Here is a 27,009-nt window from a genome sequence, read left to right on the forward strand (position 1 = left end):
AGACTCGTCTGAAAGATCGGCAAGCCTCTTCAGCAAAGGATCAGTGGTGTCTCTACGAATCTCAACATAAAAAGGACATCTAAAAAATATATGTTTGGGGCTTCCTATTTCCCCTAATGGGCAGGCACAAAGTCTCTGTGTGTATAAGACTCTTCTATAGGAGCCTTCCAGAACCGGTGAGGGCAAGGCTGAGCTTCTAGCAAGCGTAAAAGCCCTTCTTGTGTCAGTATCAGATTGCTTCCGGTCGTGTGCCTGCCACTCTCTGCATGTGTGCTTCTCATTCCTCCATTTGTTCTGTTCCTGTTTTCTAAGTTTGCAATAAATGGGTGGCGGGAGTTGTCTGTAGATTTTTGGGACCGTAAAGTTTTCCAGTGCAAACCAGGCATCATAACTGTTCAATGCACAACATCAGCACCTGCCGTCCCTCCGACCCCACCATGGGTTCTACACAACTTTTCAGCTGCAGACACTGAAAACAACCATGACAGCATCCCAGGCAATGGAAGCAAAGGCCAGGCATCTCATATTGCAGCTCCTACAATGAGCTGGGGTTGAGATAGTAAGACCACATCTGGGTCCTGTTCTGTGCATCACAATTTAAGAAGGATGTTGACAAGCTGGAATGTGTACAGAGGAGAGCGACCGAGATGATCAACTCTACAATTCTATGGGTTCTATGACCTCCTGTTGTCTTTGTCCATGAAGATTTCTTGGCAGGGATACTGGAGTGGCTTGCCGGTTCCTGCTCCAGGTGGATCACGTTTGGTCAAAACTCTTAAAAAGCAGAGACATCACCTTGCCAACAAAGGTCCCTATAGTTAAAGCTATGGTTTTCCCAGTAGTGATGTATGGAAGTGAGAGCTGGACCATAAGGAAGGCTGATTGCCAAAGAATTGATGCTTTTGAATTATGGTGCTGGAGGAGACTCTTGAGAGATCCAACCAATCCATTCTGAAGGAAATCAGCCCTGTGTGCTCACTGGAAGGACAGATCCTGAAGCTGAGGCTCCAATACTTTGGCCACCGCATGAGAAGAAAAGACTCCCTGGAAAAGACCCTGATGCTGGGAAAGATGGAGGGCACAAGGAGAAGGGGACGACAGAGGATGAGATGGTGGGACAGTGTTCTCGAAGCTACCAGCATGAGTTTGACCAAACTGCGGGAGGCAATAGAAGACAGGAGTGCCTGGCGTGCTATGGTCCAGGGGGTCACAAAGAGTCGGACATGACTAAACGACTAAACAACAACAAATGACCTCCTAGCACCATTCCAGTTTAACCAGGCAAGTGACCTCATGCCCGTCCCTTGCTGTGTCACAGTAATAGTGAGGACTCAATCAGCCTTTGGTACCCAGGTGTACACAGCTTCAAAGGATGATGAAAAACTCAAAGAACAGAGGGCTGTAGCCAAGTTAGGTAGGAAGGGTCACAGAGGAGTTCAGGTGGAAAGAGATGGGCAAGGGGGGCAAGTGGAGGCCAGGGCCTTGCAATAAGCTATGTGCCCCATAAGCAGAGACCAGAAAGAGCGCAAATTCCCTCTAGAGAGAAGAGAAGAGGCATTTTATGAAGAGAGAAAACTGCAGAGAGAGAGAGAGAGAGAGAACAATCTAATATGCAAAGAGGAAGGAAAGATTTGAATACTGCTACAGCTTGAAGCTCTGCAGGCACAGAGGAAATGAAAAGGATTTGGAAGAAATGATTCAGCAATCGTGCCCAATGAGAGATGGACTGGAGCATGGGTAGGCAAACTAAGGCCCGGGGGCTGGATCCGGCCCAATCGCCTTCTAAATCCAGCCCACGGACGGTCCAGGAATCAGCGTGTTTTTACACAAATAGAATGTGCCCTTTTATTAAAAATGCATCTCTGGGTTATTTGTGGGGCATAGGAATTCGTTCATTTTTTTCCTTCCCAAAATATAGTCCAGGCCCCCACAAGGTCTGAGGGACAGTGGACCGGCCCCCTGCTGAAAAAGTTTGCTGACTCCTGGACTGGATGGATCTCTGCCTGCCGAAATGCCAACTGAACAGGGGTAGGAAACGAATTCTGAACAGGGTAGGAGGAGGACAGAAAAATATAAGTAGAGGGAAGTTGTAGGGGCATGACAATACAGTACTGGACTAAAAAAAACAGGCGCTAAATGAATGCAAGTTCATTTCCTAACGTTTAGCAATTAAGTTTTCACTCCATGTCTGATGTATGTGTTTATGTATTAGCTGTGCTTTGCAATATGCAGAAGAGAAAGGTTAAAGCATCCTAACAAATTTTGCAATACGTTAAACGTCCATCACACCGAACACTTTTCATTCCAGCAAGCATTTTATGAACTTAACTGCTTTTGTTTTCACTGGACTGAGTTGCTTGTAAAGACTGCTGCAGTTGAGCAGTATATACATTGTCAAAATAGATAAATGAAATAAATTGGAACCTCTAGGCTGGCAAAAGTGACTCTAGGGGAAGCAAGAAAACTGCATATTGCAGGAAACTGAAGCCCCAAGAAGGAACTTCTACAAACCACTGAATCCCATGGTTTTCCTGCTGGAGCCACCAAGAGATCAACTTCAGACTCACAACAACTTCAGACTCACAACAGCCATCACACCGGACAGACAACAGCAGATGTAAATAATAATAATAATAATTTATTATATATCCCTGCCCACTCTGGGTGGCTCCCAACAGAATATTAAAAACACATTAACATCAAACATTACAAACTTCCCTAAATAGGGCTGCCTTCAAATGTCTTCTAAAAGTCTGGTAGTTGTTTATTTCCTTGACATCTGATGGGAGGGCGTTCCACAGAGTGGGCGTCACCACCGAGAAGGCCCTCTGCCTGGTTCCCTCTAGCTTTGCTTCTCGCAGTGAGGGAACTGCCAGAAGACCCTCAGAGCTGGATCTCAGTGTCCGGGCTGAACGATGGAGGTGGAGATGCTCCTTCAGGTATACTGGGCCAAGGCCATTTAGGGCTTTAAAGGTCAGCACCAACACTTTGAATTGTGCTTGGAAATGTACTGGGAGCCAATGCAGATCTCTCAGGACTGGTGTTATGTAGTCCCGGCGGCCTCTCCCAGTCACCTGTCTAGCTGCCACATTCTGGATTAGTTGTAGTTTCTGGGTCACCTTCAAAGGTAGCCCCACGTAGAGCGCATTGCAGTAGTCCAAGCTGGAGATAACTAGAGCATGTACCACTCTGGCAAGACAGTCTGTGGGCAAGTAGCGTCTCATCCTACGCACCAGATGGAGCTGGAAGACTGCTGCCCTGGATACAGAATTGACCTGCACCTTCATGGGCAGCTGACAGTCCAAAATGACTCCCAGGCTGCACACCTGGTTCTTGAGGGGCACAGTTACCCCATTCAGGACCAGGGAGTCCTCCAAACCCGCCCGCACCCTGTCCGCCAAAAAACAGTACTTCCGTCTTGTCAGGATTCAACCTCAGTGCTGATGCTGATGTAGAACATTTTGCTGTGGTTCAGATTCACCAACTGAATACCAAGGAAAATCACTTATCCTCCACATGTCTCTAATAACGGGAAATGGGCTGTGGAGTGTGTGGAACAAAAAATGAACTTCAGACCACAAGGCACCTGAAACCTAGTTAGATATCCTTTGCTACTGAATATGGTTTCACAGATGCAGCCAAGCCATCTCCATCTCTCTTTCGAAACTGCATGCAAGCATCCCTAACGAAGAGCACACAGTTCAAAAGCCGCCAGCTGGACCCATGAGAAAGCATCGTTCCATTCACTTTATGTTTCCCCTTTGCCACAGAGGAAGCTTGCAGCCCGGCAGGATCCCGGTCGTAGCAGCTGCTGTGTGCGTCTGCAAATGGAGCCCACGGGAGCCGGAGAGCCAGCGGGAAGAGCAAAAATGACTTCTCCGTGCCCGTTGGCGAAGACTCGGCAGAGAAGCCAATTGCCACAAGTTGAAATAAAAGCACCGGGATGGAATGAGAAAGTCTGTGCGTGAAAAGGGCAAGCGGAAACGTAAAGGGCCAGTTGTTCGTGGAAGAAGAAAGTGCCGTTTTGAAAAGTGAGAGGGAACAGGTGGTCCACAGCTGATGCAAAGAGGAACAGGCTGCAGAAAGTGGAAATTGCAACTATCTTAAAGGTAAAGGGACCTGCGACCATTAGGTCCAGTCGTGACTGACTCTGGGGTTGCGGCGCTCATCTCGCTTTATTGGCCAAGGGAGCCGGCATACAGCTTCCAGGTCATGTGGCCAGCATGACAAAGCCAGAGCAGCGCACAGAAACGCCATTTACCTTCCCGCCGGAGTGGTACCTATTTATCTACTTGCACTTCGTGCTTTCGAAATGCTAGGTTGGCAGGAGCAGGGACCGAGCAAGGGGAGCTCACCCCGTCGTGGGGATTCGAACCGCCGACCTTCTGATCGGCAAATCCTAGGCTCTGTGGTTTAATCCACAGTGCCACCCGCATCCCAACTATCTTAGACTTGAGTTGAGTTGGAAATGGAAGAAAGGAGCAATTCCAGGTGAGTAGCTTCCTTCTGGATGATGGCAAGAAAGGACAGGGCTCAAATGGCACCCAAACAGCGTCGAGCGCATGAAAGGAATCACAGAACTGTAGAGTTGGAAGGTGTTAAGTTGTGGGTGAACATATCAGACGACACAGCGATTCTTCAGACAGCTCTTGTTTATTCACAGGCCAGAAGAGAACTGGGCTGAAGGGTTCAGCCAACCTGCTTATATAGAGCTCCACTACAAAGCAACAGTAAATCTTTCTGTAACTATCCAATCACTGAACGTCACTTTCAATCCCTTATTTGCATATGTGGACCTGAGTGAAAACTATCTACAGTATCCCCCTGCTGGCCCAGGGTGAGAACTTCAGTACATAACAGAAGGGACCTCGGGGGTCATCTAGTCCAACCCCCTGCAATGCAAGATTCTTTTGCCCAACGTGGGGCTCGAACCCACGACCCTAAGAGCCCCATGCTCTACCGACTGCAGATTTCCATTATGTTATTTTTATCTTTTGTTTGTAAGCCACTTTGGGATGTATTTGAATAAAAAGCAGCACAGAAATAGAATAAAATCAGTCAATCAGTCAATCAGTCAATCAATATTACAGTACTGGCAGTTTCTAGTGCAGATCTGAATGGCAGCAAACACTGAGCTGCCACAAACTGGTAGGTCGCATCCATCGTAGCATCCATTTAAAGCACATTTCTCTCTCCCCCCGCCCAAGAATCCTGAGAACTGTAGTTTGTTAATGGTACTGGGAGTTGTAGTTCCGTGGTGGGTGAACTAGTTCCCATGGTTTTGTCTTTTTTATGGTGTGATATATAAGTATATACATAGAGAGAGAGAACACGGCAAAGCGAGCCCCTCATTAAGTCTTGCCCAAACAAGACCAAAAAGGAACGCAAAAACTCTGGCAAGTTCGCAGCTGATAAGGGAAGGGAAAGGAGAATCTGAAATGTCCATTGCTAAGACCGTTTAAGCCTAATAATAATAATAATAATAATAATAATAATAATAATACAATACATTAGAAGAACTGGCCACAGAAGACAAAGCACTTCTGAAAGGAGCATTAAAGGAGGAGACAGCAGGGCAAGGCAGCTGAATGAATTCTTTGTGTCTGCCCTCACTTCAGAAAATGTAGGACAGACAGAATTGCATTTTATTTTATTTTTTAAAGGAGGGAGACTATCGGAGGGAGGGAGGGAAGGAGGGAGGGAGATCCAACAGCCAACAAACTCTAATCTTGTGGAATTCCCTCCCCACAGAAGTGCATTCGGCACCCTCATTCTGAAGCTTTCATCACCTTTGAAGATGTACCTGTTTATGCTCTTAAGCATGTGGCGTGTGGTTGTGTGCTGTGGGGTTGGTCTGCTTGATGCCAGAGTCCCTTAAGCAATTCCTGGGGCCCTGGATCCAGCAAGAGTTAAAATCCAATGAAGGCTAAAGATAATGTCAAAAGAGCGTACAGTGGTACCTCACAGGACAAATGCCTCGCAAGACGAAAAACTCGCAAGACGAAAGAGTTTTTCGTTTTTTGAGTTGCTTCACAAGACGAATTTCCCTATGGGCTTGCTTCGCAAGATGAAAAACGAAAACGTCTTGCAAGTTTGTTTCCTTTTTCTTAACACCGTTAATACCCAGGGTGACTTCGAGGAGCAACTCATAGCACGCGGTGTGGTAGCCTTTTTTTGAGGTTTTTGAAGACTTTGGTGATTTTGAAGACTTTGGGAAACCGTGCTTCGCAAGACGAAAAATTCGCAAGACGGAAAAACTCGGAGAACGAATTAATTTCATCTTGCGAGGCACCACTGTAAAGCAAAAGACAGACTTCCAGTTAAAATCATGGAACCACAGAATTTACAGAAGGGTCCAACTCCCTACGGTGCAGAAATCTCAACTAGATCATCCATGACAGATGGCCACCCAAGGAAGGATGATATATGATAGTTCAATTGGCAGAGCATGAGACTCTTGATCTCAGGTTCATGGGTTCGAGCCCTACGTTGGGCAAAAGATTCCTGCACTGCAAGGAGTTGGACTAGATGAATCTGGGGGTCTCTTCTGACAATTCTAGAAGTCTGGTCGCTAGCATTAAAAAGAGGGTCGCTTTGTGCCTGATGTCTGGACCCCTTCCTCACTTGACTGGTGGTGAGAAGGACACTAGCCAGTGGTTTTTGTTTGGTTTTTTTAAATGATATTTATTGAAATTTTACAGACAATAAAAGGTTACGAAATTAAAAATAAGAAATAAAAAGAATAGCAATAATAAAAGAAAAAGAGATACAAAAATACAAAGACAAAATACATAAAAAGTTAAAAAAGTTTAAAAAAAATATTTTCATATCTTATATTTCATTTACTTGTTTCCTGACCTCCTCACACACACCCCTTTTTTTGTATTCCAGTTCACATGGTAAATTCAGCAAATCCTTACCCTCTATCATTTATCTTTACTCAATATCTTAACCTATTATAACTATATATTTTCAACCATTGTCAATCCGTATTTACATATTCTTGTTAATCTTTTTACCAATACCGCTTATTTTCAATCCAACATCCCTTCAACATTCATTTATTTTACAGTATTTCTGCAAGTAGTCTTTAAATTTCTTCCAGTCTTCTTCCAACACCTCTTCTCCCTGATCTCGGATTCTGCCTGTCATTTCTGCCAGTTCCATGTAGTCCATCACCTTCATCTGCCACTCTTCCAGTGTGGGTAAATCTTGTGTCTTCCAATACTTTGCAATCAATACTTTTGCTGCTGTTGTTGCATACATAAAGAATGTTCTGTCTTTCTTTGACACCAATTGGCCGACTATGCCCAAGAGGAAGGCCTCTGGTTTCTTCAGGAAGGTATATTTAAATACCTTTTTCATTTCATTATAGATCATCTCCCAGAAAGCCTTAATCTTTGGGCAACTAGCCAGTAGTTTTTGCAAGCAGGCTGCAGGCAGAAGCCAGAGATGGGGAGCCACACTCGGCTTCTGCTGGAATTCAAGGCTTTGACGATGGGAGAAGCAAGACCTTCTGGGGTGCCATCTTAGCCTGCCATCTTAGGCTCTGGTTGTATACTGTTGTTGTTTAGTCGTTTAGTCGTGTCCGACTCTTTGTGACCCCCTGGACCAGAGCACGCCAGGCACTCCTGTCTTCCACTGCCTCCCGCAGTTTGGTCAAACTAATGTTCGTAGCTTCAAGAACACTGTCCCACCATCTCATCCTCCGTTGTCCGCTTCTCCTTGTGCCCTCAATCTTTCCCAACATCCGGGTCTTTTCCAGGGAGTCTTCTCTTCTCATGAGGTGGCCAAAGTCTTGGAGCCTCAGCTTCAGGATCTGTCCTTCCAGTGAGCACTCAGGGCTAATCTCCTTCAGAATGGAGAGGTTTGATCTTCTTGCAGTCCATGGGACTGTCAAGAGTCTCCTCCAGCACCAGAATTCAAAAGCATTCATTCTTCGGCAATCAGCCTTCTTTATGAGAAGTGGACCAGGGGATTAAATGGGGTAGGGGAAGAACCATCTGTTCCACCATGAGCTCCTTGGAGAAAAAGCTGGGATATAGAACCATAGAACTCTAGAGTTGGAAGGGACCCCAGGGTCATCTAGTCCAACCCCTGCAATGCAGGAATCTTTTGCCCAACGTGGGGCTCGAACTCGTGAACCTGAGATGCTCGGCCAACTAAACTATCATATGAATACTGGGCATCTGGAAATCTGACATCGTTGCTGGTTTCTTTGTAACTGACAGTATAAGCTGTTTGACAGTGGAACAGACATCCACAAGAAATGGTGGCCTCTCCTTCCTTGGAGGTTTCTAAGCAGATGTTGGAGGCACATCTGTCATGGAGGATCTGGTTGAGATTCCTGCATTTTAGGGGGTTGGGCTAGATGTCCCTCGGGGTCCCTTCCAACTCTACAAATTCTATCTTTCCATGATTTTAACTGGAAGTCTGTCTTTTGTTTTTTACGCACTTTTAACATTATCTTTAACCCTTATTTTTATTGCAAATGCAACAGAAAGAAATGCGCTCTCCCATTTACAATAAGAACGGTCTACGAATCCTGACTTAAACACAGATATTTGCAGAGGCGGCCCATATGCCCAAACAAGATTGTTGATTCTAAGACATATGTTCAAATGTAGCATCGTGTACGGAATAGAATTCGAATGTGGAATATATAAAATAATTGCTGGATTTTGGCACAGGTTGTACCCATTCTTGCCCTGGTGCCTTCGGGTAAAGGGTGGGTTATAGATCCTTTTAATTAATTAATAAGGCGACTTCTGGAGAAGGAAATATATTTTTGTTGTTGTTTAGTCGTGTCCGACTCTTCGTGACCCCCTGGACCAGAGCACGCCAGGCACTCCTGTCTTCCACTGCCTCCCGCAGTTTCGTCAAACTCATGCTGGTAGCTTCGAGAACACTGTCCATCCATCTCGTCCTCTGTCATCCCCTTCTCCTTGTGCCCTCCATCTTTCCCAACGTCAGGGTCTTTTCCAGGGAGTCTTCTCTTCTCATGAGGTGGCCTAAGCCGGATGACAGATATTCCTCACAATGCTGCAAAATTATCAAACCGCTCAAAAAAACGGCACACAATTGGCCTGACCTGCCAATTTCGCGTTCCTAGGTTGGCAACCTTTACCCGCTCCTGGGAGAGACCAAGTTTCAAATCCCCACTCAGCCATGAAGCTCACTGGGTCTTTTCCAGGGAGTCTTCTCTTCTCATGAGGTCGCCCAAGTCTTGGAGCCTCAGCTTCAGGATCTGTCCTTCCAGTGAGCACTCAGGGTTGATTTCCTTCAGAATGGATCGGTTTGATCTTCTTGCAGTCCATGGGACTCTCAAGAGTCTCCTCCAGCACCAGAATTCAAAAGCATCAATTCTTCGGCGATCAGCCTTCTTTATGGACCAGCTCTCACTTCCATACATCACTACAGTGGTACCTCAGGTTACATACGCTTCAGGTTACATACGCTTCAGGTTACAGACTCCGCTAACCCAGAAATAGTGCTTCAGGTTAAGAACTTTGCTTCAGGATGAGAACAGAAATCGTGCTCTGGCGGCGCAGCAGCAGCAGGAGGCCCAATTAGCTAAAGTGGTGCTTCAGGTTAAGAACGGACCTCTGGAACGATTTAAGTACTTAACCCGAGGTACCACTGTACTGGGAAAACCATAGCTTTAACTACACAGGCCTTTGTTGGCAAGGTGATGTCTCAGCTTTTTAAGATGCTGCCTAGGTTTGTCATTGCTTTTCTCCCAAGAAGCAGGCGTCTTTTAATTTCGTGACTGTTGTCACCATCTGCAGTGATCATGGAGCCCAAGAAAGTAAAACCAGAGATCAATTCCTTGCAAAAAGGTTTGAGAAGAGAAGGAAACAGAAGCCTTATTGTCGTCGTCCCCCCCTTCTTTTCCACTGACTGCAAAAAAAAAATATTCACATTCTGTGACAGGGAACACCAACCTGATCAAAGCTGGAGTTGTTCAGTAAAGACGGGGAAACACTCTGCACATGATGTGAGGCAAAATCGGTTTTGTTACACTTCCAGGGGTGAGCCAGGAAGAGGAAAACCAGCGCTTCTAGGCTCAGTTTAGGTAGGGGAGCATTTGGCTCTGAACGAAGGCATAGTTCACGGGCAGAGCATCTGGTAGAAAAGGTCTCACGCTCGATCCCCAGGCAAGGCTGGGAGAAATCCCCCATTTGAAATTCTGAAGAGCAGCTGTCAGTCAGTGCAGACAGTACTAAGCCGGATGACAGATATTCCTCACAAAGCTGCAAAACTATCAAAGCGCTCAAAAAAACGGCACACAATTGGCCTGACCTGCCAATTTCGCGTTCCTAGGATGGCAGCCTTCACCCGCTCCCTATAGAGTTCGACTCGAGTTCAAGTCTTCCTGCCACACACCTACAGCAATGCACCGCCGCCCCATCTCAGCCTCAGTTTCCCCTCTGTAATAGGAGCCTAGGACGGATCCCTCTCTCAAACACACAAGCACACACAAACATACATACATACACCGGGAGGCTGTGCGCAGAACACAGCGCCTGCAGAACAAATTTTTTAAGGCAGAGAGCGCAGAAACGGGTATAATGATGCAAAGTGGAAAATCAATCTCATCCCCCACCGGCAGATACGGGAGGGGATTCTCCAGCGGCTGAGGGCTTCGCAGGCAAAAACATCCACCCACACACACCGTGTGTCTGGAGTGGAAACAGGTTGCTGCTGAAACCAGCTGCTCAGCTCCAGCCAACGCTAGGGACAAGAGCCACAACAACAACAACAACAACCAAGCGAGCCCAGGCAAAGGTGTCCGCGATCCGGGGCTCTTTTTCATAGCAAGTCTGCCTCCCTGAGAAAAGTCCAAGGGGGGGGAAACGTCTCCCCGCCACCGAGCGGACTGGGCAGCTGTCGAAAGCAACCAGGAAGCAGCTACGCTTGTTTTAAAATTTTTTATTTCTCCTCTCCCATCCTCCCCATCTTGGCCGGCGTTCCCTTACAGGTGTCACCAAGAAGCAAAGGCCGGCTAGTTTTCCGCCCCCAAAAAACAACAACAACTCTGGAGGAAAGAACTACAGGGACACAGAGAAAACCCACCATGCCAACTGCTCCTCTTTTTGGCAGCGGACAATAGTGAGTTTTCACAATTGCGAGTTTGATCGGGAAGGGACAGGGACAAGACTAACGGGACAGGCGAATGTCAAGGCCATGGGAACGCACTGGTCTCCTTTTCCCGCTTTTAAAGGGAATTTTACCGGGTGTCAAGTCTACTAGTGGAAACTCAGAAAAGCAGGTCCATGGTTTCTGAAGGGGAACAAGGCAGCAAACCACCTGATTGGCGGCCTTTGTGGAGGACAGAATGCAAGACTGGATGAATCCCTGAAATGCATTCTGATCTGTATAATTATTCCTATCAGAAAGGTTATCTCTGCCGCCCTGAATGTGCAGCTGCCATCATCCCTGACCAGTGGGCTAGGCTGGGTGGAGTTCATGGGAATGAAGCGTTGCGTTTCACTTTTCATTTGTATACCGCCTTTCTTACTATGTCCAAGGTGATACACAGCTACAAAATATACAACGAAGAACACATGCCTTATAATAATCAGATCCAATACAAAAACTTTAAAATGGAACGACGTATATCGAATAAAGTCCTATTTGATAATAAGAGTCCAGCAACATCCCCAGAGCCACAGGCTCTGCTACATAAAAACTCAAAAGCCACGCTTTGAAAAGTACCTGGCAAGTTGCATAGTCCTTGGAGGAACACCTGAGATTCTTAGCTATCTCACCTTTGTGTGTTCTGCTGTTTTGTTTCTTTAAAGGCTCCAGCCTTCATGCTTCCAAACAGGGTTTTTTAAAAAAAGAAATGTGATCATCTGTGCCACACAACCTCTGAACACTTTTCCCCACCGCGGTGTTCACACTATGATCCTAGACAAGCATCCTATGCAATCGTCATAAAATCAGAGAGCTAATCCCATGTCTTCTATTGACTCAAAGGCTAGGCTGTGGAAGCCCAGGAGATAAAATCCTCCGGAGGAAGGATCTGGGTTGGGTCGTCTTAGCCTCACAGTACCCTGTCCATGAAATGGGTATAATAACATGAGCCGACTAGGAATAAATAAGGAGGATGCAGCGGCTTGCAGATTTTTAATTGCTACGTAAATTTTGCATGGGCCACAATCTGGTAGGATCTTCGCCTGCACATAAGCTACTGAAAACTAAGATCCGAGATCATTCAGCTCCTAAGGGGGTAACTAATTTAACATGCTACATTTAAACGGTGAGCAACAGCAGAAATGGAGGTATCCAAACCCCTCAGGATCACACAGGGGTAACAAGATGATATGGATTATTCACAGTATAGCCGTCCTATAAGCCATCCTGTTGAACGAGCATTTTTCATTTCCCTGATGAAGAAATGCGTATAATTCCTACCCCCCAATAAATGAATAAAAGCACAAGAACCTGCCACAACATTAAAAAAAACACCACCTTCACACTGATTCTAAGATAGGGCACAGGTGTGCCTGCAGCAACAGGTTGTCTGAAGATCCCCACTTAAAACTAAATTAACGACAGAATTCAAGGCAGATGTTGATCTTCATCTGTAATAGCCAAAGGTACACCAACAAATCCAAAATATACTGAATTTTGGACCCCCCAAAAGTAGAATATGGTGTTGCAAAACCATTTGAGATAAGAAATCCATGTCCCTAGATGTGTGTGAGGCAGAAGAAAGTAATAATACAGAAAGGGAGAGAAATAACAACGACAAGAAGACGACACCTTGATCCAAACTTGTGGCCATTTCAACTCAGCGGAAACTATTAAGCCACATAACGAAGATGTATTAGCAGGGATTTGGGAAAGAATCAATCTGGCCGCAATGCTGTGGGAGAGCTAAATAATCAGAGAGCATCGGAGATTAGACAATCAGAGTATTCCCACTGTACTTCATAGAATTGGGAGAGGGGTGGACATTATTTCCAGAGAAGCTGTGTCCTAATATTGGCAAGCTGTGTACAGACAGAAGCGTGAGGAGGAAGATCTCGGGACTACAGGAACTTTAACGCCACCAGGGAAGTGGGGAGTGGCAGTCAGGGTGAAACCCAAAATCTATCCATCAATCCATCCATCTGGTCAGATAAACGTGAACACACACACACACCTATGAACAAACAGATAAACTCCCACGCCACGGATCTCGAGAAAGAACTCTGAATTTCTATGCTGGAAATCCAGGTAAGGCAGAATCTTCAGATTCTTGCCCATCAAAACACAAGTCGTACCTTTCCGGGGAGGTGGGGACCCCAAATGGCTAGGCACTTCTGAATTTTCATTCATCTCATACATAACCCTGCGCAGATTAATTAGCCAAGCTGCACAGCTGCAAAGCCACAGGAGCAAAGATTTCAGCATTGGACTGGCACTTTACATGCAGTTGGCCGATCAATTAATCCCATGATCGATGGTGATGGGTCTCCCCCCCCCCTTTATTCTACACGTCACCCTGGGCAGGATCAACAGTGTGCAAAAATCTGTGCTGTTAGGATGTATTAGTTGAGAACACACAGACACACACACACACCTTGGTTTATTTCCCTTCACAGCAAACACAAGCAACCTTGTTTTAATAACCCCGATACATTTCCTTTTCGTTCAGCGTCCGGATAGGAATCGACCCAGATGTTTCATTATTAAGGCAGAACGGCTCGTAAGGAAAAACAACAAAGTATCGCCTTACTCTCTGCAATTAAATATTTAAAAAGCTGGCGGATTAAGAGTTCGCGGAATCACCTGTTGAAGGGGACGCATCGCCCGGCAACAGCAGCGCCCAAATCGAAGGCAGGAGATTGTGTGTTTATTCTCAGAGAGAGAAAGAACTTACCTAGGCTGCAACTTTAAAGGGAGATGCTGTAGAGCCAAAAGGCAGGACCGGTCTCTCTCCCCTTTGCAGATCTCCTTCCCCTTAAAGGCTCCAGCCAGCAACACTTGTTCCTCCGGTGACAGTTTGCACCCAGGTGGCCAGGAAAGGGAATAGCTCGTGGTCCCAGCCGTGGCTTCAATATTAATATCAATCAAGCCTGGGCATCTCTTCTCCTCCCCCCCCACCCAACTCGATTCCAATTGGAGAGCGGCAGATGGGTGGGAAAAAGAGAACGGACCCGTCAGATTGCAGAAAGGCAAGCCTCGAATCCAGTTTAGAGAGAGGCAGAGAGATGATGCCTCGTCCACAGAGGTCTTTGGAAAACGGCTTCCCAAGCCAAAAGGTGCCAGGAGGATTCGTGAAGCTAATTCCTTGCAAATTTGCATTCCGTGGCACAGCGGATTAGTCCGGGAACCTGGACTCTCCCTCCTTCCCTAGACGACACTGCCTGCCTCTGCACTTTGCTGGATCTCAACATATTTTTTTCCTGCCTCTGCTGGTCTATAGGAAGAAAGAGGAGGGGGGAATTGAACAATTAAAGCGACCCTGCACATTTCAGCCGGTGCTTTTAGGTTGGATACCCGGCAAAGCTGGCTGTTTTCTCCTTTAAAAAGCCTTGCAAAATGCAGGAACTGAGAGAGGCATGGTACCCAGAAGAGGGCAGCAGCAGGAGGAAGGGGGTAAAGAGAGGAGGGGGTGGGCAAGGCTGCGGCTTGAGGGCAAAAAGCAGGCGCTCCCTGCCAGTTCTGCTTGCCCATGTTTATAACCCGCCATCTGGGGAAGAGGGGATGGCGCAGAAGAAGACAGCGCGAAACCTCCTTGTGTGCAAGGAACGGCCTCTCCTCCGATGCTTCCACACCTGGAAGCATCTCTCAGATGCAAGGGGAAGCTATGAGCCACTGGGAGGCAGTAAAGCAAAGGGGAAGGCTGCAAAAAAACAACAGCCCCTGCCTGCCTCTGGGGTTCAGCAGCGCAGGGGCAAAGATCTGGGGCTCAATTCACACAGCCACACAGCTCAGGTCACGCCCACTCTGTGCATTTAAAGCACTCCTGCGTCCCTTTAACAGCCACAGTTTTCTTTCCCCGCCTTGCAAAGGATCCTGGGAGCTGTAGTTTGCTTAGGGTGCTGACCTCTCACAGAGATGCAGTTCTCAGGATCCTCAACAAACTACAGCCTCCAGGATCCCCCACAACTGTTAAAGGGGTATAAAAGTGCTTTGAATGTCTGGCGCGGACGCAACTGCGATGAGAGGGCACCTGTTTTTTGTGGGAAAGGTCCCAGGTTCAGTCCTGCTACCAGATTCTCCAGGTCTGGCTGAGAATGGTCCCGACCTGAAACCCAGTCTCTGCAGTCAATAATGAGCTAGACAGGACAATGAGATGCCCTGGTATAAGGCAATTATTATTTTTACGGGGCCTTCTCAGTGGTGGCTCCCAGACTTTGTAACTTCCTTCCTAGGCAGGCTAGACTGGCTCCATCCTTGCTCTCCTTTTGCTGGAGGGTAGAGACTGTTTTATTCCAGCCAGATTTGGGGGGTTTGCCTTTTTTTTTTAAGGAACAGGATTTTAAATAGTGCTGCACTGCTTTTCCTATCAGCCTTTTAATACAGTGGTACCTCAGGTTACATACGCTTCAGGTTACATACGCTTCAGGTTACAGACTCCGCTAACCCAGAAATAGTGCTTCAGGTTAAGAACTTTGCTTCAGGATGAGAACAGAAATCGTGCTCCGCCAGCGTGGCAGCAGCAGGAGGCCCCATTAGCTAAAGTGGTGCTTCAGGTTAAGAACAGTTTCAGGTTAAGAACAGACCTCCGGAACAAATTAAGTACTTAACCTGAGGTACCACTGTAGATCTGTTTTTCTATTGCTTTAATCCTTTTACAGTTTAAGTACTATTTAAAATACTTTTTCAGCCTTCTGCCTTTTACCCGCGTTGTTTTAATTTGTATAAAGCGCTTGGACTCCCGGTCTGGGGGATTGTAGAATATAAATGAGTCATAGGGTCGTAGAATTGTTAGAGTTGGAAGGGACACCCCCAGGTCATCTAGTCCAACCCCCTGCACTGCAGGAACCTAAACTAGATCACACATGACAGACGGCCATCCAACCTCTGCTTAAAAAAGCTCCAAGGAAGGAGAGGACACAAATATAACAGCAACTGTAATAAATAAATTAGATTATTAATCTCAGGGTTGTGGGTTCGAGCCCAACGTTGGGCAAAAGATTCTTGCATGGCAGGGGGTTGGACTAGATGACCCCGTGGTCTTTTTCAACTCTACAATTCTGCGGTTTTATTTAATAATAATAATAATAATGTGTCTCAGTAGCAGAGGATCTGCTTTGCCTATTCCAGGTTCAACTGGAAACTTACGTTGTGGGCGGCCCTGAGACCTACGGATGAAAGGCGGTATACAAATTTAATTAAAAATAAAAATAAAAGCAACTCTCAGCACCTCCAGACAGGACTGCGAAAGGCAGTCTAAAACGCCAAACAGCTGCCAGCTGATGCTCATAATTCTGAGCTCGATGGACCAAGAGTGTGACTCACAGGATAGCTCAGGATAGAGCATGGTGTGGAGAATGGCAAGGTTGCAGGTTCGATCCCTGTATAGGATAGCTGCATATCCCTGCATTGCAGGGCGTTGGACTACTAGATGATTCTCAGGGTCCTGTCCAATTCAATAATTCTATGGCTTGGTTAAAGGGGAGCTCCTTTAGGTCCTATGCCCAACAACCCCTTTCCCCTTTATTGCCGATTTACGCAGCAGGGTTGCACAGTCGTACCTTGGAAGTCGAACAGAATCTGTTCCAAAAGTCAGTTTGACTTCCAAAACGTTCGGAAACCAAAGCACAGCTTCTGATTGGCTGCAGGAAGCTCCCGCAGCCAATCAGAAACCGCGGAAGCCCTGTTGGACGTTCGGCTTCCAAAAATAGTTTGCAAACCAGAACAGTCCATTCGGGAGCCAAAACATTCGGGAACTAAGAAGTTCTAAAACCAACGTAGGACTGCGCCTAGTTTACAGAGGTGGCAAGGCACTCTGCACATGCTCAAGGAACTCTATACTGGAGTGTGGAGTCTTGGGACCCGAAAGCTGAATAATAGGGGATTAAACCCCAAAGAAAATCACTGATCGGAAGGAGTCAGTATCTGCTTTGATGTTATTCCAGAAAAAGTAAAGCAGAGCAGAATGGGGGTGGAGGAGACATGAAACCCCCAATACCAGACTAAATAGGTCATATATGTATATGTGTGTGTGTATCTCACATATCTGCATTAGAAGCATAAACCAGAGAGGAATTTCAGCTTACTTCCCCATGGTGTAGCATTCCTTGCTAGACTACCAGAGGATTCCGTGTTTACTTAAACTCTATACTCCTTTCCCATATAGATGGATAGCTATTCAATGTTTTCTTTGGGGGGGGGGATGTAAACGCAACACTATAATTACTAGGCGGTTCTGAGCACTTTTCCCAAGGCTGGCTGTAAGGCGCTGGAGGATTAACAAGTCATCTCTAACCCTGATTGGTTTATTTACGGGCTTTTCTGTTTTCCCAAACTGGATGCATAACCGCGCAAACACTTCCGAAACTGGAACTTCAGGTTGAAAAAGTAACCCGCCGCATTCCATCGCTCCTTCCGCAAGAAATTTACAAGAAATCCGAACTCGGGAGCTTAATTATGCCCCAGCCTTAGGCAAAACCATCGGACTCTCTCCATCACTCAGTCCAGCACAGGTATGTGTAGACAAACTGGGGGGAGAGAGGCTGATATTTTTATACTTACGGGTACAAGCAGAAGATAAGCAATGCCACTTAAATCTACGTCCGTGGAGACGCCCATAAGCCCATCCCCTGTGCCCCGTAAGAACGCCATGAAATTCCAAACATGAATTGCACATTTGTTCGAAAGCCAATTAAAGCCAGTTTAATTAATTCAACAAAATTGGTCTAGGGACACCAGCTTTTCAAAGTCTGAGAGTCACTTTACACTTCAGTGGCCCCCTGCCACCTCTTAGCACAAACACACCCCCAGTAATTCCCCCCAGGGGGCAGTAGCAGCCAATTTTGGGAACCGCTTCTCTACAACGTGGGGGTGCCCAAATTCGACAGCCTTAGTCCTCAACACTTCACTTTCAGACCCTGTTGAACTAGACTAGGAAGTTTTATCAGCAGCTATTATTAGCCACGAGGATAGTTAAATGGAGACTCCAGATTCAGTGGCAGTGTATCTGTAGGTGTCACTTGCTGGGGAATAGGCAACCAGGGAAGGACAGATGTCCGCATGGCCTGCTTGAAGGAACATCTGGGAACATCTGGGTGGGTGCTGTGATAAGCAGGGTGTTCAACTAGACCTGAGAGGGGGTATCTGTAGTCCCTTGGAATTTGCTGGAAGACCATTCCCATCATCCCACAACTATTGATGTTGTGTGATGGGACTGATGGGGAGTCCATCCTGATGGACTTTCCTTGCCCAGATCCAGCAAGGCGAGTTCTCACGTACGAGAGATGGAGGCACCGGAAACGGAGGCATTTCCAAAGCCAAGCAAATGTGGTGCTTATTAGGAAGCTACGGGAGGAATTCCTCCAGAGGCAGGAGCAACCTGCAACACTGTAAAGAGGGGAGCAGATTCATTTCACACACACACACCAAAAGAGAAGAACGGTGCCTGCACATTTTGCTGGAAATGGGACGGAAGGAAACTGGGAATTTGGGGGGGGGGGTATGGTTTACCTGGAAGGAGAGGATTCCCTAATTTCCCCTGCAGTGGATGCCCACATGGGAATTGCTTTGAATCGAAGAATCATAGAATTATAGAGTTGGAAGGGCCTACGAGGCACATATAGTCTTACCCCCTGAAATGCATTGCAGGGGGTTGGACTGGATGACCCTCAGGGGTCCCCCTTCCCAACCTCCATCTTCAGGTTGGTAGCAATGCTTATTTACTTAGGGTGAGGAAGAGTTACGGGAGTAGCTCCCTATACAGCTATTTTTGCTCTTCATCTTTGCTTTCACCCTGACCGATCCTCTACGTCTCTTTCCGATTATACTCAGATGCAACTCTACCGCCAAGACCGCATAACACCAGTCCTGAAAGACCTACATTGGCTCCCAGTACGTTTCCGAGCACAATTCAAAGTGTTGGTGCTGACCTTTAAAGCCCTAAACAGCCTCGGTCCTGTATACCTGAAGGAGCGTCTCCACCCCCATCGTCCAGCCTGGACACTGAGGTCCAGCGCTGATGGCCTTCTGGCGGTTCCCTCACTGCAAGAAGTGAGGTTACAGGGAACCAGAGGGCCTTCTCAGTGGTGGCTCCCGCCCTGTGGAATGCCTTCCCAGTAGATGTCAAGGCAATAAACAGCTATTTTACTTTTAAAAGACAACTGAAGGCGGCCCTGTTTAGGGAAGTTTTTAATGCCTGACGCCGTATTGTTTTTAATACTCGGTTGGAAGCCATCCAGAGTGGCTGGGGAAACCCAGCCAGACGGGCGGGGTATAAATAATAAAGTATTATTATTATTTATCATCATCATCATCTGCAAGGCCGGAATGCTTGTCATCAAGAGTCCAAATGGCAAAGTCACATTTCAATTGGCTTTTGGACAGCAGGAGTTTGTAGGAGTAAACGCCTTCTGTTACTTCGCCATCCTGGTGCCCTCCAGCTCCTTTGGACTACAATTCCCATCATACCTAACTGCTGAGCATGTGCTGGCAGGGGCTGATGGGAGTTGTGCTCCACAACATCTGGCGGAAACCAGGTTTGCAAAGGCAGAGACAAGATGTCCTTTCTAAGCTGGCAGGAACAAGCCGGCAGTAAATCACACTGTGCAAACTCTTCATTAGCAAAAACAGGATCAGCACAGGGGTGTCAGGCCTAATGAGCACAGCAACGCATCTCCGGCTGGTCTTGCCCCCATGAAGCAGCTGCTGAGATGGAAGGTCCCCTGTGTGGTGTAGTGGTTAAGAGCGGTAGTCTCGTAATCTGGGGAACCAGGTTCGCGTCTCGTCTCTCCTCCACATGCAGCTGCTGGGTGACCTTGGGCCAGTCACACTTCTCTGAAGTCTCTCAGCCTCACTCACCTCACAGAGTGTTTGTTGTGGGGGAGGAAGGGAAAGGAGAATGTTAGCCGCTTTGAGACTCCTTAAAGGGAGTGAAAGGCGGGATATCAAATCCAAACTCTTCTTCTCACAGATGCCTAGGTCCCCCTCTTCCCCAGGGCTTTCCCCAAGCAATCGGAGACTATGCCTGCATGAAGCCAACCTCTCCTCTGCCCTGTTCATGCCTGTCCTGATTCCGGGAGACCAGGGGGGAGAGGAGCTGGTCATAGCAAGAGGGGGAGACACCCCTGTGTCATCTCTGCCTCTTGGTCTCCCTTCTTTCCTGCTTCCGATTCTGTACTTCTCTCTGCCACCAACTCCCCCTGCTCACAAAGCCCTGTTGCCTCCTCATCTTCTGACATCTCCTCTTCCCGTTTTTCCCCTCTGACCCCTCATCACCACCCCACCACCAATCCCTGGGCTCTGAGCCTTCCCCCTTTAGGGGTTCTCCAACTGGTTCCTCCCACCATTCCTTTGCATCCAACCAGCCTGTGACATAAGCTTTAAAAGTATGGATGGGAGACCCAGGGCCCTCCAGACTCCCAGCTGCCATCACCCCTGCCTCTTGTATTACGGGACCTCCTCTCCTGGTCTGCCCCACAGAGGACCTTCAGGTCCATGAACAACCATAGTTTAGAGGTCCCGGGCCCTAAGGAAGTCAGACTATCCTCCACCAGGGCTAGGGCCTTTTCAGTGATGGCTCCGACCTGGTGGGATGCTCTGTCCCATGAGACCAGGGCCCTGCAAGATTTAACCCCCTTCTGTCGGGCCTGTAAGACAGAGCTATTTCGCCTGGCTTTCAATTTGAATTCAGCCTGATCTTTTATTTCCCTACCCTTCCCTCTCCCTCCCCTTTTATGAAGATCACCCGCTCTGAGACCCCACAGCTAATTCTCCCCTGGCCTCCTCGCTGGCCGAAACAGGACTAATTCAGCCAGCTAGCCCTGGTGGTTATCTAATGCTTATTAGATGGATTTCCCCTAAACTGATTTCTGAACTTTGAATTTTATTGTTACAGTGGTACTTTGGGTTAAGTACTTAATTCGTTCTGGAGGTCCATACTTAACCGGAAACTGTTCTTAACTTGAAGCACCACTTTAGCTAATGGGGCCTCCCGCTGCCACCGCGCAATTTCTGTTCTCATCCTGAAGCAAAGTTGTTAACCCGAAGTACTATTTCTGGGTTAGTGGAGTCTGTAACCTGAAGCGTCTGTAACCTGAAGCGTATGTAACCAGAGGTACCACTGTATTCATGTTTTTCTCCTGTATTTTATGCTGCTTTTACAATTAAGTGTTTTAAATTTGTTATTAGCCGCACTGAGCCCAGTTTTTGAACTGGGAAAGGAGGGATATAAATAAAAATTTATTATTATTATTATTATTATTAGCCACAGGAGCTGCAGCTGATGGCAGCTGGAGCCCAACAGGTTGCTCCTCCCTGCTGGAAAGTGCTCCTAATTATCCCACAGTCCAGGGATGCTGAGGGATCCAATAGGCTCCTGGCCAAGCAGCAGACAGCTGTGATTTTGCCAGCCGTGCCCAGGATCTGAAAACTTGATGGTGCAATCAAAGCCAAGAGGATAACTAGCCTGGCTGGCAAGCACCTTCTAGAACATACATGCCAGGGCTGGAGAGAAGTCCAAGTGAATAAATGAATTCTGCAGAAATCAGCTGGGGTCCACAAAGACATCCGCTGCCCTGTTGTCCTCCCATGGCAACGCTGAGTTGCAACGGGAACAAGCGGCCAGCCTGAACGATGCTCCTCTGTGCTTCGCCACCAGCAGCTTCTCTAAGCCATGTTGGAAAGCGAGGAGAAGATGCAAAACAGCAAAAGCCGAGCAGGAAAAGGCCAAACCCCATCTTCCCGTGCCAGGAATCGATAAGGCAGGTTTCGATATTCAAGTAGCAGCAGCAGCAGCAGCACTCCAGCCTCTTCCAGGAACAACTTGGACGATGTGTTTGCTGACAGTGCGCTCACATTGCTGTGTGCAACGCAAGTAAGATCTCCAGCATTTCCAGAGAATGGCTTCTGAAATGCTGGGGTGTTGGGGGGGGGAGCTGCTTACTTCCACCTTCTTCCCTCCATCTAGTTTTGAAAGGATTCTGGATGTAAGAGCTAAAACGCTCCTGCATGCGGAAGACTCTACACAAACACACATACACATACACAACCCACGCTCTCCACCAGAGCAACATGGCACAGCAGTGACACAACTTAAAAATGTCTCTCTGCTGCTTTGCACAGATTCTGGCTTCAGCTGCTGTTCAAAGCCTTCACTGGTCAGAGCTCCCAACCACAGCACTTCATGGACTGGTTGGATGCGGAGGAATGGTGGAAGGAACCAGCTTGGAGCCCGGGGATTGGTGGTGGGATGAGGAGTGGTCAAAAGGAAATGACTGGGAAGAGGAGGTGTCGGAAGCCAACAGATCTTCGTGAGCTGGGAGAGTCTGTGGCAGAAAGAAGACCAGAATCAGAGACAGAAGCTGAAGCAGGAGGAAGGGACGAGACAGGCCAAGAGGCAGAGATGAGTCTGGCAGGTGCAGAGTCACAGATGTCTCTCCTTCCTGCTGCAACAAGCTCCCCTTGTGGTGTAGTGGTTAAGAGCAGTGGACTTGTAATCTGGTGAACCGGGTTCACGTCTCCACTCCTCCGCATGCAGCTGCAGGGTGACCTTGGAATAGTCACACTTCTCTGAAGTCTCTCAGCCCCACTCACCTCACAGAGTGTTTGTTGTGGGGGAGGAGGGGAAAGGAGAATGTTAGCCGCTTTGAGACTCCCTAGGGTAGTGATAAAGCGGGATATCAAATCCAAACTCCTCCTCCTCCTCTTCTTCTTCTTCCCCTCCCTCCTGGTTTCCCAGAACCAGAAGAGGCGTGAAGAGGGTGGAGTAGTTACCTTCACACAGGCATAGTCTCAGATTGCTTGGGGAAAGCCCTAGAGAGGAGGGGACTTAAAGACAGCTGTGGAGGCTGTAGGGATCTTCTGTTAGCAATTTGACTCCTCCGGTACTGCATATGTGATAGGTGTAAATCACATGCCTGTCTGAGCAGAGTGTGGGAAACGGAAGACAGTCTTATCTCTTCCACTGTACAGTACGCACTTTGTAATGTACTTTCACTTTTACTTGTGCCTGCTGTTCTCTCAGAGCTGGAGAGAACGGACGCCACTATGCTTTTGTCTGTACATAGTGTGCAAATAAATAGTAGATTAGCTCTGCAGTGCCTCACGCTTCTTGCTGTGTTATGCCAGGCGTGTTAGTGTGCATATACCATCTGGTATACGTCGCTGAGCGCACTGGAAGAGAAGGGAGATGCCTTTTCCAGAGCTGCACGTACCGGAGGATGCTCAGAGTTTCGGGGGCTTGCAGGCACCCACAGGGTGTCTTCCAACATCTTCATTCTCAGAAACCGCTTCATGGGAGCAAGACCTACCCGAGATAACTTACTGTGCTCATTAGGCCTGACACTCAGCCAAGTCTGAGGAAGTTGTGTTTTTGCTAATGAAGAGTTAACTGCAACTGTGATCAGTGTTATTTACTGCCAGCAGCCTCCTGCGACACAGCCTGAGTGACAGCTCAAGGATGATACCCCATTTCGGCAGGGACTTAATTTCTTCTTTGTTGTGCAGCGCTGAGGACGTGTTGGGTGGCCTTTAGATGGGTGGTGGGGAACCTCTGGTCTGAGGGCCAAATTAGGCCTCTCTTGCCCCACCCCCCCAAAAATCTGGTCAAGCCAAGTCCACCAGCCATACTACGTTTTATATGCGACATCAGGTGTGGAGCAGGCAAAGAAAGCAGGAGCTTTGCAGGCACCTTATTAGCTGATTGTTAGGGCTTGCAAAGCACAGGGCTCACGACATCATTGTCAGCGAGCCCATCGGTCAAACCCAACCTGCAGAGGGTTGGGGAGGTTAGGCCAGATCCATTGCCTAAACCCAGTCCCCTATTATGCTCTGGATATTGTCGGACCCCAATTCCCATCATCCCTGACCACTGGCTATGCCAGGCAGGGGCTGGTGGGAGATGGACTACAGCAACATCTGGAGAGTGGCAGGTTCCCCATCCCTAGCTTTGTTGTTGTTGTTTAGTCATGTCCGACTCTTCGTGACCCCCTGGACCAGAGCACGCCAGGCACTCCTGTCTTCCACTGCCTCCCGCAGTTTGGTCAAACTCATGCTGGTAGCTTCGAGAACACTGTCCAACCATCTCGTCCTCTGTCGTCCCCTCCTCCTTGTGCCCTCCATCTTTCCCAGCATCAGGGTCTTTTCCAGGGAGTCTTCTCTTCTCCTGAGGTGGCCAAAGTCTTGGAGCCTCAGCTTCAGGATCTGTCCTTCCAGTGAGCACTCAGGGCTGATCTCCTTCAGAATGGATAGGTTTGATCTTCTTGCAGTCCATGGGACTCTCAAGAGTCTCCTCCAGCACCATAATTCAAAAACATCCATTCTTCGGCGATCAGCCTTCTTTATTGTCCAGCTCTCACTTCCATACATCACTACTGGGAAAACCATAGCTTTGTTGGCAAGGTGATGTCTCTGCTTTTTAAGATGCTGTCTAGGCTTGTCACTGCTTTTCTCCCAAGAAGCAGGCGTCTTTTAATTTCGCGACTGCTGTCACCATCTGCAGTGATCATGGATCCCTAGCTTAGGATGACCTTAAGCCTAATGGTGATTTGGGAAATTCTTCTGCAGAAAGTGTGAAGGGACTGGCTTAGGCAGCTCACACTGGGGACGCAACGGGAAAATGCACCAAGGCACGGACTTGAAAAAGAAGAAATTGTTTTGTCCCCAAAGCTACACATTTTTGTCGCAGACAGAGTGCTTTAGACAAGAAATCCGATTGTGTAGGAACACCATGACGCCGTGTCATCTCAACACACGAAAAGGCTGTTAAGACATAACTTGGGGGAGAGCAAGCCGACACAAGCTGAGGTTCTGCATGTCTTCCTCCAATTAGACACAGGGATTTGGCATAACCTCAGTATGTGACAAACCAGTTTGCCATTCCATCCCGAATCTGGCAATCCGGGATTGAAAAACAAAGCTGATTCCACGAGTGCAAGGACTTCCAGACAGGCAATGGAACATTTCTGCCCTCTCCTTTCCCTATGTCTCCCTCCTCTAAATCCCCTCCAAAGGGTTTTGGGGAAAACCCAAAACAAATTTAGGGAGCATGAAGGCGGAGGATAGGATAGGGAAATTCCACACAGCTCTAAGTCCTCACACTAGCAGAACTGTCTAGCTAGATGCTGTCCACAGTTTGGAGGCAAGCTTTGGCTGACTGGGTTTGGACACAACAGGAAACCATGGTTTGCTGCAAACTGTGATGCAGGATTTCAAAGTTTCATATTGAAATATTACAGGAATATGAAATTTCTGTATTACAGGAAATAAGCAAATACGATTTCAATCTTTAAAACTTATTCTCTTAGGTCTTTCGATAACTTCCCCACTTTCTGTATGCGAGCTGGAATTTCTGCAGGACCAACCATGGTACTTCAGAACCATGGGTGGCAGTCAACTAGCTTTTACTCAGAGTAGACCATAATCAATGACCATAATTAGGCTAGGCGCATTAATTTCAATGGGCCAACTTTGAGTAACACGTGAGCCTTGCGGGATGTCTTCAGGAGAGGAAAAGGCTGATAAATAAGATACTCGGCTGAAACCACCTTTAAATTTCAATCTCTCCCTTTATAGACACATCAGCTTCTCAAAGCACAAGCCTTGTGCCCTACCAGTTGTGGAGCTTCTACTTAAATGATGACACCTCTCTTTTGTAGGCTCCTTGCATCCATTTATTAAAAGCTTTGCACTCTAATTTTCCAAAAGCATCCCACATAAAACCCTACTACAGTAATGTATGTTTTAAACCCACATACTCTGCGCCCCCCCCCTTTTCGCACCAAATATCCTGCCCACTGAAAGTTGGCTGAAGCAATACAGTGGTACCTGGGGTTACATACGCTTCAGGTTACATACGCTTCAGGTTACAGACTCCGCTAACCCAGAAATATTACCTCAGGTTAAGAACTTTGCTTCAGGAGGAGAACAGAAATCGTGCTCCGGCGGCGCGGCGGCAGGAGGAGGCCCCATTAGCTAAAGTGGTGCTTCAGGTTAAGAACAGTTTCAGGTTAAGAACGGACCTCCAGAACGAATTAAGTACTTAACCTGAGGTACCACTGTAATGCCCTGCAGATGTTCTAGAGCTGGGGTAGAAAACACATGCCTCTCCAGATGTTGTTAGACGCCAAGTCCCATCGGCCAAAGTTTCAGGGATGCTGGAAGCTGCCAGCCCAGAAACATCGGAGGGGAAGGGCATAAGTTTAAGAAGACGCTTCTGACCATTTTTAAACAGGGCGGCAACTGATATAAGCATTTGGTTTTGCGGTTCAAACCCATGATCTGGAAGAGAAAACCCCTTTCCTCTTGCACTTGCAATGTGTCTTCATAATAATAATAATAATAATAATAATTATTATTATTATTATTATTTATTATTTATACCCCGCCCATCTGGCTGGGCTTCCCCAGCCACTCAGGGCAGCTTCCAACAAAATATTAAAATACAGTACAGTGGTACCTCGGGATGCGAATGGGATCCGTTCCGGAGCCCTGTTCACATCCTGAATGGAACGTAAGACACAACTGCGTGACTGCGCATGCGCGGGTCGCGTTTTGCCACTTCCACGCATGCGCGTGACGTCATTTTGAGCATCTGCGCATGCGCCAGCATCGAAACCCAGAATTAACACGCTCTGTTACTTCCGGGTTGCCGCGGAGCGTAACTTGAAAATGCTCAACCTGAAGAATATTCAACCCAAGGTATGACTGTAATGCATCAAACATTAAAAGCTTCCCTAAACAGGGCTGCCTTCAGATGTCTTCTCAAAGCACCCTCAACAGGTGAGGAGCTGAAGACACCCAGACTGGCAACATCCGGCTCGACAACTCGCACACAGGGCCCCCACAATTCACTCGTGGGCCTCGCGGTCCACTTTGGGG

The 27,009-nt window shown here is 47.5% G+C and overlaps 1 protein-coding gene across 7 annotated transcripts in view; it reads right to left on the reverse strand.

Annotated features, from left to right (window-relative positions):
* SLC4A11 (solute carrier family 4 member 11) overlaps positions 1–27,009 on the reverse strand; it is a 253,541-nt gene that overhangs the window by 137,837 nt on the left and 88,695 nt on the right. Inside the window, exon 1 of one of the 7 annotated variants that reach the window (XM_081207018.1) lies at positions 13,874–14,360. The exons of 5 other annotated variants lie outside the window; for them this stretch is intronic. The gene's annotated coding sequence lies outside the window, so the exon portion shown is untranslated. Of the gene's footprint in view, positions 1–13,782; positions 13,802–13,873; positions 14,361–27,009 lie in introns of those variants that run through there. One more of the 7 variants, XM_081207020.1, reaches the window with a different exon arrangement.

The sequence above is a fragment of the Podarcis bocagei genome (assembly GCF_964188305.1).
Source record: "Podarcis bocagei genome assembly, chromosome: 9".
Lineage (NCBI taxonomy): Eukaryota > Metazoa > Chordata > Lepidosauria > Squamata > Lacertidae > Podarcis > Podarcis bocagei.